We start from the raw sequence: 11,836 nt of genomic DNA, 5'->3' as shown, positions 1-11,836 counted from the left end.
ATCCATCTCAAACTCAAAGAAGAGAGAAAGTCTTGTAAAAACTATGTTTATCTCTGGGGTCGCAGGTTCTCTCAAGCCTTACCTGCGGGGACGCTGACCATGTTCACAAAATCTGCGTCCATGGACGCTCTGTATGTTAAGGGACAGGTGCGTCCCTCTGTAAAAGGCAAAATGCGCGAGTTTTATCTTGAAAAAGTTACTTGTGGTTACTTCTAGAACATTCTAGAGGTCGGTTTGATGAAATGGATGCGCCTCCAGTTGGTTCATGTATCTCTATTAAGGGGGAACTTATCCCATCAATAAGGGAGCTATCCCACCCAAAGAGAGGGAGATGATCCCATTGATAGTGGACCTGAATAACCTCTTTACAGCACTATAAATAAAGACATTGAGCCAGAGGGAGAGGAGGTTGGAGCTATACATTTTCTTTGGGTAAATGCTGCAGGATTTAGGTCTTCCATTAGAGCCTTTGTGAGGAGAGATTGTCTTCACTTGATTCTACTTGGGAGAGGGTGAGCTTTGTCAAAGTAGAGGAAAACCCTTGATGGACCCTGGGAGGAACTTGCACAACACCAAGGCCAGGTTGTAAGAGTTTCTTTGTTTCGTTATTAATACAAACTGGTTTATTTTTCTCAATAGCTTGTGTTAATGAGTTATTTCATGTGTTCCTTGGTCTGCATGTTGAATATATGTTTTATTATATGAAATGCAAGTGCTTGGTAATTGTTTGATTGTTTGTGGTTGCAGGAATTGACTTGAAGGAGGAGCTCATCTGGATCGTCAAGAACGGACTTCAACAACAGCGTTTTGGAATAAGGTAAGCCTAAACACTTGTAATCTTCATGTTGTAAAAGGTGTATTTAGAGAAAGATCACTCCATTTTGTCTTGTTTGTCATTAGAACGTCTTAGACTTCTAGGAAGGTCAGTCGTGTCCGCACCCTTGACCAATTCCGTGTGACACCTGCTAGAGAAGGTCTACTGGCAATGGAAGATCACTGTATGAAAGTTTCTATTACAAGTGAACACAAAATATGGCTTCAGTGATTCAGAGCTCCCCACGATTCGACGATTTTTCTATGGCACATATTTGCAATGTGTCAATGGAAGTGTTTTCGATGGTTTGAAGATGGAATTTGTGTCATGCAGCATGGAGCTACTGCAGTCCTGCGATATAAGTGATCGACAGCTGACAGGGGCTCGAGTTCTGTCGACGCTTGTGAGTAAAGATGAGTTTTCCGATGACACTTTGAGGGCGATCATAAGCATGCGAGATGTGGTGGAGAGGCTAATCGAGATGCTGAATTGGAAGAACCATCAGGAGCAGGGGATTCGAAGAGCAGCTGCAGAGATCATCTCCAAATTGGTTAAGAAAGACAAGAATCGCGTTCGGGTCATGACCATCACTGGGTCCATGGAATCTATAGCGTCTTTGCTTTACGATAGCAAACAGATTGAAATCCATTCGAGGCAGTACGGGGATGCATACAATTACACGGTTTTCAGTATGCTGGGACTGCGGATACTGAAAAGCTTGGCCATCGAGCACGAAAACTGTGCTAAAATCGGAAGCAGCAGAGGGCTGCTTCCCAAAATCATAGGACTCACAAAACTAAATCCTAATGTGCCTGAATCCCAGATCAAGATGACAGAGCTCGCTCTGGAGCTCATGAAAATGTTGACAAGCAGTACAGGCTCGACTAGAAAGGCCTTAAGGAGAGGCATCTCGGAGATAGTCTTCTCCATAAGTAATCTAAGAGACGTTATTCATTACAAAGAAGTAACTACGCATGGTCTACAAATCCTGGCCATTGACACATTGACGAGTCTGGCTCTCAAAGAAGAGTGTAAGGACCTGTGGTCCGAATTACTACCACCGTGCGAAGTGCGACGAGCTGAGGCTAAGGCATGCGAAGGAACACATGAAAAATGCGCGTGGAAGGCTTGGCGAGGTGAACTTATAGCGTGGGGACGAGTTGGCATCACCCACGGCCCAACTTCATGTGAAATGCAATTCGGGCGAAGGATTGTTGGCTGACCAACAATAGCAAATGAATTGGCAAAGAGATGAGGGCGTCGGTGCACGCGGTGGACGAGTCGGTCGGGCAGCTCGACTCGCCCAACCGCCCATATAAACATAGCATGTGTTGGAGCATTGGAGAATCATTCGAAGGGACATCGCTCATCATCGTAGAAGAAGTGCGAAGGTGTTAGGAGGCCGCAGCAAGGCACAGGTCTATGCGCCTGCTCTTGGGCAGCTCTACACAGTGAACAATGCGAGTTTTGGTGACGGGTGAAGGTGTGGGTCGTGGGTCGCACGAAGGTGCCCGCCCACCGTTTGGAAGGAAACACGGGTGAAGCCTTGGGTGAAGGTGCCCCCCGTGCAGAGGTAAACATTGGTTCGGTTGAAGTCTCGGGTGGCAAGGTGCGTGAGAGCGCCCGCCCGCTGGTTGGAGACTCGGGTGGAGAGTGCGGTGAGGTGCTCGCCCGACGATCGTAAGTGCGGGTGGAGGGTGCACGAAGGCACCCACCCGCTGGATGAACAAGGTGTTGCCAGGTGACACGACACGAAGTTCGGTTGAGGAGTTTTGGTTGTCGGTCCTTGTGAGGGCACACCCGCCCAACTCGGGCAAGGTAACTCGTGTGTTGAAACGGTGAGGCTACACGGAGGTGTTGCCGGTTGTAAATTTGGCTAAGTATGAAACTTGGGGTTTCTCAAGTATACTTGTAAAATTGTAAAGTTGTATAATATATTGAAATTGGGCAGACTCATTGTTCAGGGAGTTGCCCCTCCCTTTATACTGTGCAATTGTGTTCTTCATGTATAATTGTTGTGGATAATGAATGTGTATGGGTGTTCATTAGTATAAAGGAACAATAATAATACTTGGTGAAGAAAAATAAACTAAGTATCGAATGTTAAGGCGTAGTCCATGAACATAAGTATTGGTGAAAAGAAAGTGTTTGGTGGTGCCGCACCTCGCTATAAGCGGTTGGAAGACTACCGTAGGTGTAAGGGCGTGATAGTTGGTATCAAAGTAGATTCAGGGTTGAAGAAGCTTGACGAAGAGTTGATACACACCTTGACAGTTGGTATCAGAGCAGATTTAGGATTGAAGAAGCTTGACAAAGAGCTGATACACACCTTGACAGTTGGTATCAGAGCAGATTCAGGGTTGAAGAAGCTTGACGAAGAGCTGATACACACCTTGACAGTTGGTATCAGAGGCAGCTGATTTAGGCATTGAAGGTTGAAGCTGCTACACAACTACACTGAAGTGCAGTTGGTATCAGAGGTAGTGCCGGAGAGCTGGTGCTGGTGTTGAAGGTTGAAGGTGATACACACCTTGATGAAGTGACAGTGGAATCAGGGTACTTGCAAGTGAAGGAAGCTGGTTTCACATACAAGTGGAACAAGAGCTAGTTCAGTTTTGCAGGGAACTTGGTGAAGCTGGTGGATGGTCTATACTAGATCACAAAGGAGGAAGCAGTTAGCAGAAATGGCAGGTGAATCTCAGGTTGGGGAATCTAGTCGTATTGCGACGGATGCTTTCCTTGAGAAAGTGTTGGAAAGAATGGAGGAATTGGAATCTTACTGGACTACGAAGATGAACTTGGTCATGAAAGATCAAGAGGCTAATTCGAAGATGAGGGAAGAATTCGATGAACTCTAGACTCAAAATGAGTACATTGATCTTAAGTGTACACAACTTGAAGATAAAGTCAAGGAGATTGAAGAAGCGAGAGATCAAGGTTTGGTAGAAATCTTGAACTTGCAGAAATCTCTTGATGAAGCCAGAGATGAGATCGTGGTGTTGAAGAAGGCCGTGAGGCATAACTCAGGTGGAGGAGTGCCTCATGTGAAAGTCAAGGAACCGGAATCTTATGATGGTGCAAGGAGTGTGAAGACTCTTAGCAACTTTCTTTGGGATATGGAGAAATACTTGGAATGCTTGGGTCTATCCAATGATGAGACAAAGGCGAAGGTAGTTGCTCAATTCTTGACGAAGGATGCTAAGATGTGGTGGCGAAGGAGGATGGATCAAATTGCTAATGGCAGTGCTGATGACATAACTTCGTGGGATGACATGAAGAAGCCTTTGAAAACCCACTTCAGTCCTCAGGATGAAACATGGGAAGCAAGGATGAAGATTAAGTTCATAAAGCAGAAAGGGAACCTACAGACATATCAGCGGCAGTTTGCAAGTGCGGTTCTAGAACTTCCTGACATGGCGAAGAGGGACAAGGTGTTCAACTTCATTATTGGAATGAAGCCTTGGGCACACAATGAAGTGAAGAGGCAGAAGATTAAGACACTTGAGGAAGATTTTGCTGCTGTGGATCGTTTGGTGGAGCATTATGATGAAACTTCTGATAAGAGAAAGAAGTTCGATAAGCTGAAAGAGAAGAAGAAGGATGATGCTTCGAAATCGGATGATAAGACGAAGACGAAGAAAGCCTTGAAGTGTTGGATATGTGATGAACCACATACGGTGAAGAATTGTCCTTCAAGACCGAAAGTGGCCGCTATTGCACAGTCTAATACAAAGAATGAAGAAGCTTATGTGGGGATGATGCAGATTCTTGGAGCTGTCGCTGCTACAGAGGTGGTCTCTCGAAGAGATCCTGAGAGGAACAGTTTGGAGTATGTTCAGATGAAGATTGGGAGTGTTGATGTACTCACTATGGTGGATAGTGGGGCTACTCACAACTTCATGAGTAAAGATACTGTGAGAAGGATTGGGCTAAAATTTTTACCAGTGAAGGCACAAATGAAGACAGTGAATTCTCCCCCTGATTGTGTACTTGGTGTAGCTAAAAGAGTGGACACAACACTAGGTGAGTGGACCGGGAAAGTCAACTTCACTATAGTGCGGATTGATGACTATGAAGTTGTACTGGGGATGGAATTCTTGAAACAATATGATGCTATGATTGTTCCACATTTGAAGAAGTTGTACATTTACAATGGAAGGGAAGATGTACCCATTGGTGTTCCAACAATTGGTGTGACCAGACCTAATTATAAACTAGCAGTGATGCAGATGGAGGATGAGAAGCGCATGGAAGACATGTGTAAGCGATTTTCCACTGTTGAGGCAAAGCTTACCGAGCAATCATTGGTTATCAGGACACTATCCGATAGTATCTTGGATTTGTCAAGAAGGCTAGAGGAGGTTGAGGATGATGATGATGACGAGGAGGTTTATGTGAGACCAAATGTCTGAGAGGAGGATCGGGTTGCATATCTACAGAGGATGGAGATAGAGAATCTTGACAGATGGATTGAGCTTATTAGTGAGGGTGAGCCTTCAGGCTCTACTCCCTCTACATCTTCTTAGATGACATAGAAGATGGGGCTCATTGTTAGCTACTCATGGCAGTGAGTCCTTAAAGAAGGTTGAGCAGGTATGACAGATGGTGCAGGAATGGTTTGGCATTAGCATCATGACATGTTGCAGATGGGATGGAGTTTCCATGGACCTGAGCATGGGAGAGATTCTTGGTGAGTCCAGGATGTGGCAAAATCTAAGAAAGACTGGTGTAGGCATAAGGATGGACATTCTTATGATTTGAGCGTGACAGTTGGACTGATCACCCGACTAGTTCGAGTCATGAGGGCTAGCAGTGTACCAGAGAGATGTTGGCATTATGTTGGAGTATCTGATGACAGTTCACAGGATGGGATGACACATGGTGGAGACAGTGGTTTTACATATGTTGCAGGGATGTTGCAGTGTATGGACTGATTGATATCATGGACCAAGGATGAGACAATTGGAGATGATGATCTTGGTGGCAGGATGGTTACCGGGATGACATATTGTCGAGGACAACAATGACTTCAGGTGGAGGAGGATGTAAGGACCTGCGGTCCGAATTACTACCACCGTGCGAAGTGCGACGAGCTGAGGCTAAGGCGTGCGAAGGAACACATGAAAAATGCACGTGGAAGGCTTGGTGAGGTGAACTTATAGTGTGGGGACGAGTTGGCATCACCCACAGGCTGACCTCATGTGAAATGCAATTCAGGCGAAGGATTGTTGGCTGACCAACAATAGCAAACGAATTAGCAAAGAGATGAGGGCGTCGGTGCATGCGGTGGACGAGTCGGCCAGGCAGCTCGACTCGCCCAACCGCCCATATAAACATAGCATGTGTTGGAGCATTGGAGAATCATTCGAAGGGACATTGCTCATCATTGTAGAAGAAGTGCGAAGGTGTTAGGAGGCCGCAGGTGTTAGGAGGCCGCAGCAAGGCGCAGGTCTATGCGTCCGCTCTCGGGCAGCTCTACACGGTGAACAACATGAGTTTTGGTGACAGGTGAAGGCATGGGTCGTGGGTCGCACGAAGGCGCCCGCCCACCGTTCGGAAGGAAACGCGGGTGAAGCCTTGGGTGAAGGTGCCCGTCGTGCAGAGGTAAACGCTGGTTCGGTTGATACTTCGGTTGAAGTCTCGGGTGGCAAGGTGCGTGAGAGTGCCCACCCGCCGGTTGGAGACTCGGGTGGAGAGTGCGGTGAGGTGCTCGCCCAATGATCGTAAGTACGGGTGGAGGGTGCACGAAGGCGCCCACCCGCCGGGTGAACGAGGTGTTGCTGGGTTACACAACACGAAGTTTGGTTGAGGAGTTTTGGTTGGCAGTCCGTTGAGGGCACGCTCGCCCAACTCGGGCAAGGTAACTAGTGTGTTGAAACGGTGACGCTACACGGAGGTGTTGCCGGTTGTAAATTTGGCTAAGTATGAAACTTGGGGTTTCTCAAATATACTTGTAAAATTGTAAAGTTGTATATTATATTGAAATTGGGCAAACTCATTGTTCAGGGAGTTGCCCCTCCCTTTATACTGTGCAATTATGTTCTTCATGTATAATTGTTGTGGATAATGAATGTGTATGGGTGTTCATTAGTATAAAGGAACAATAATAATAATTGGTGAAGAAAAATAAACTAAGTATCGAATGTTAAGGCATAGTCCATGAACATAAGTATTGGTGAAAAGAAAGTGTTCGGTGGTGTCGCACCTCGCTATAAGCAGTTGGATTCTCTGCGTTTCACATGGAGAGGATTAATATTAATACTAATACTACAAGAGGACCGGGCGACGATGAAATGAGCTCGTGAGGAAGGTAGGAGAAGCCCCGGCTCTGCTTTCATTGGAGAATAAACAAAATCGCAGAAGAATGATGAGCATTAAGCTACGGAAAAATCGCCCGAATTTGATCACGAATCTCATCTCTGTGTTGGACGACCCAATTCGGGGTTTTCATGCTGTGAGAATTCTTCGGAATCTGTGCTCATATTTAGAGGCAGATTACGTTGAATTGAGGAAAATCACTGCAACGGCAACAAAGGTAGAAGAATGTATTCAATTAATAGCATTTCTTTTTGAAATTACAACTCTACACTAGGGCTCGATCTCACAACAGTTTTATCCGATGGATTAATTTATTGTGATATTTTTTGTCAGGCCTTCAAGTTTCGATGGAGAAACGAGGTGAGCATGAGGAAGCAACAATAGGACTTGCTGCTTAGATCTTCAAGTTCATCACCAAATTGGATTTCAATCGTCTGTTCGAAGAATCCGACGGTATAACAAGGAGATCGCTGATTTTGGAACTTGTAAGGGTTATCCGGAGGCACCCACGTCTGTCAAAGGAGTTTTTGGGTATTACAAGATTAAGCATCGAGCTTCTGATCGGTGTCATGGAGATGGACAGGGTTGCAATATTAAGCAGTTTAAGCATGGAAATGAGATCAGAATTGGAGGCGGTGATGGAGACGACGTCGGAGTTAGAGAGTTACAATACATTCTCCGGCAGCGTGGGATTGAGCAGGCATCATCTACCTATTTCATCCCTCGTAGAGTCTGCCATGGACTTGCTTCGTGATTAATCGCTCTGTCATGATTAGATGGAAAAAGAGGATTCATGATGAATCGCTCTGTCATGATTAGATGGAGAAAGCAGAAGTGGCCGATGGCCCAATTATGGGAGAAAATATCCATAAAAGACAAAATATTTGGGAGAAAATATATGTAAAAACAAAATATTTACTGAGATATACTTCCGAACGCTGGTCATGACTACATGTAGTCGGGAGATAAGAGTCATTGAAATTTTGTAAGCTGCTAACCGTAACTTTAGATCAACTCAAAACATGTTTTATTTCATTTCACTTTAATATTTTTATTTAAGAATAAGTTTCAATCAACCTATCAAAATAGGTATATTTATATGATCAATATATATTTATTTTAATTTTTTATTTATCTGAAGTTTATAGAAATTAAATCTTTCAATATGGAAAAAAAATTTACATAAAATTTGAAGAAATTTTTATATGGTCAAAAATTTGAATTTTTTTTAGCTTTTAATATGGTCAAAAATTTGAATTTTTTTTTAGCTTTTAATAGATTTCAAGTTAAAAAATTTACGATGATTTTGAGCAACAATAATAAAATATATAAAATATTTTAATTATAATATTTTTTTCACTTAATTTATATATATATAGTTGACATATGTTATGTTAATACTTTTTCTTATATTCAAAAATAAATAACATATATCAATAAAATATAATATCTATGTTTTTGTTATTGATATATTTTAAAAAGTTAGATATAGCCAATATATTAAAAAATTGCAAATCTATATTATATCTTTAATTAGAAAACACCTCACCTATAAATGAAAAAACATTTTCTGGCTTTTTATATATATGATGGTTAAATTCATTTACTGAATCTGCATACTGAAATATTTGATTTAGAACTCTCATGAAATTTTTTTTGGGTTAATAATATTTTTAAAATGTTATATATCAATTTCATATTAAAAATGGAATAAATTATACATTTTATTGGAAATGGAAAATCAACATATAAGAAAAAATTTAGTTTTAATTTTAATTATTTTAATTTTCTCTTACATAGAATTGATATAAAATTATTTTATTTAATATGAATATAGAAATATTTTATTTATGAATATTATTATTATTTTTTTATTAATATATCTTTTTAAAATATTACATGTCAATTGAACATGGAATGAGTATACATCATGTAAGATTAATAATATTATTTTCACATGCCATCTGCAAATATATATTAAGTAGCGAAGGAATTAAATATCTTTCCCATACTAAAATGTAAATTTTTTTTATAACTTTAAGTCACTTTATATCTCTATATAAATTGATGTAAAATTAACGTGGAAGTTAAATTATTTTATTTGTAGGCAATATTGATTTTTAGGCCCACAAGCCTTCTTTTGAATAGTCGACCATCTACACTTTTAATGTCCATCTGACATCTGTGCACAAATTTTTAGGGACACCCTTTTGCTCTCCACTGACATGACATCTGTGCGCATTTTCCAGATATTCGTCATGGTATATATAAAATTTAAATTTGCCAATACATATGGTATATGGCATAGATATCTACAAATGCGATTTTCATACCATTTTTCCGATTTTCATACAAATTTTCTAATTTCAAAAACTTATCGATCTCTTTTTGCTCCTTTTGGGGCAATTGCTAGTTAGGTTCTTCTCTAGTAACGAGCCCCTGTCTTCCTAGACGATAGACCCAGACGAGGTATATCAAATGCATGTGGGAGCAAGAAAAGGCTAGCAAGTTAATGTAAATAGATTTCTATCTTTTGAATTGCACAACACACCCCACCAGAGGCATAGTAGGGAAAAATATTAGTGTCGCACCCGCGATTATGACTCTTGGCCTAGAAAATTCAATGCAACAACTTCCATTACAAGTTACCCATTACTTTCTTTAATGCTGCAAAAACCTCCCCTAAGTACCACTACCCTAGACTCTAGAGTGACTCTACACATTTGTCAAAGAACAAGGCATTGAGGAAAGTTACAACCAAGGCCTGGTGCCGACAACCGACCCAGATGATCGGGGTAATAGGTAATAAAAAATTTCAAAGATAATCTAAATTTTCAGAAATTTTAGGTGGACATGCAACCCTTCACACGACATTTTATAGTATGATTTATTTGATTTTTTAAATTGGTAGAAATCAATTTTATTTTTTTTATTGATCCGAGAAGCTCATTCTACAACTCAATATGATGTGTAACAATGTATGTCTGTCATCATAATTAAAATTTTGGTCACACCAAAATAAAAATTTAAAAAAAAATATATTAAAAAAAAAAACTATATAAAACATTTAAATAATATTAACTCATAAAAAAAATTGCACTGGAAAAAAATTAGATTCCTCTCGACTTATACTAAATCTATGAAATCTATGGTGTAGGTAAATTTTGATGAGTACTTATTTGATATACCACCAACCTCTTGAAAAGCTATGACGTGTTAAATTTTAAACACTGATTGAAAGGATATGTTCACCTGCCTCATCATCACCATTAACTTTGGCATTCCCCTTTTCTAGCACTCACCTACCATCACATAACACGCTATGGTAGGGTCTCACACACCTTTTCAATTCACGCCATTAACTTTGGCATTGCCCTTTTCGAGCGCTCACTTACCGTCACATAACACGCTATGGTAGGGTCTCACACTCCTTTTCAATCCGTGGCGTACCATGGGAGGGTACCGCAGATTATCTCGGATTCCCCACAAGCGATAACATTATATATCTCCTCGTCCCTAATAATATGGATAGAAAACTACAGTGCATCGTCTAGCATTTATGAGTGGCCCTTTGCGTTGGGTTCGAATCCCATCGTTGCAAAGAAAACGTGAAAATAAGCTCGAGAAGTTACTACAGTGTGGGCACTTTTTGTGATCCTAGTAACACACACTTTCAAAAGTTATGTAAGCAAACATAAATGGGAGTTTTAGACAGGAAAGAAGCCATTTACTTTATGTTTTTTAATTGGAGTTAATATTTCTATATTTATTTGTTGGTTGATACAACAAAAAGTAAAAAGTAAAGTAAATATTTATATATTATAATAATATATAATAACTTTTAATGGGGTGTGTTAATTAGTAGATAGGGAAGGAGTTTATTTATTTTATGTTATTTAATTGAAGTTAATATTGGTTGATATCGTATAAAGTAAAGTAAATGTAGTTATTTTTTTTTTTCTTTTATAATTATTGTTTTAAGATGGGTATAATTGTTAATATCAATAAGATTAAAGTCATGATAATTAAATTTAAAAAATCAATTTATTATAATTTTATTTATGATAAAAATTATTTGGAGAAAGTTTTTTCGTACAAATATTTAGGTATTGACTTTCATCGTTAGCTCAAGTGGAATTATAGCATTGAGAAAATGCTTATTGGAGGCTAGAAAATTTATTATGAGCTTGGAAAAAGTTGTAAGTTGACTGATATTTGAGTTTGGAGTAAAATAAAAGTTCTTCTTTGAGACTCTCATCACCCTTGTTATTTTGTATGGTTGTGAGGTGTGTGGTTGCAATATATCTAGAGAATCGTGGAGGAAGATTGAATTGATCCAAAAGCGATTTATAACCTACAACCTCACAATTAAAGGAAATAGTCAATGTTCTATCCTCTTGATTGAAGCTAGCATTTCCCCCATTGAAATCATGACTATGTTTAGGTATTTAATGTATACGAAGAAGCTTTACAACATGGAAGCGAAGAGGTTCCCCAAAATTGCTTCTAATTCTAGCCACAATCCCCACCTCTAGTTCAAGTGGGATGGCACAAGGATGCCCAATCTTGGCTTAGCCATTAGGGGATAAAGGTGGAGATCATCTTGGAGAAGAAGGATAATATTAAAATACTATTACTTCCAAATTTAATGATAAGTTGTGGGATGATAAGATGTTAGAGGGGAAAAGAAAGTTAATGTGTTAT

At 40.2% G+C, this 11,836-nt stretch overlaps 1 pseudogene; it reads left to right on the top strand.

Moving 5' to 3' along the window:
• The first annotated feature begins 1,127 nt into the window (after positions 1–1,127).
• LOC149161713 (uncharacterized) lies at positions 1,128–7,913 on the top strand (annotated as a pseudogene).
• The last annotated feature ends 3,923 nt before the right edge of the window (positions 7,914–11,836 follow it).

The sequence above is a fragment of the Pinus tabuliformis genome, chromosome 5_2, assembly GCF_031772625.1.
Source record: "Pinus tabuliformis cultivar Carrire ecotype Pingquan chromosome 5_2, CPIR1, whole genome shotgun sequence".
Lineage (NCBI taxonomy): Eukaryota > Viridiplantae > Streptophyta > Pinopsida > Pinales > Pinaceae > Pinus > Pinus tabuliformis.
The sequence above is the reverse complement of the archived record's forward strand: the minus strand, read 5'-3'. Positions and strand labels throughout refer to the sequence as shown.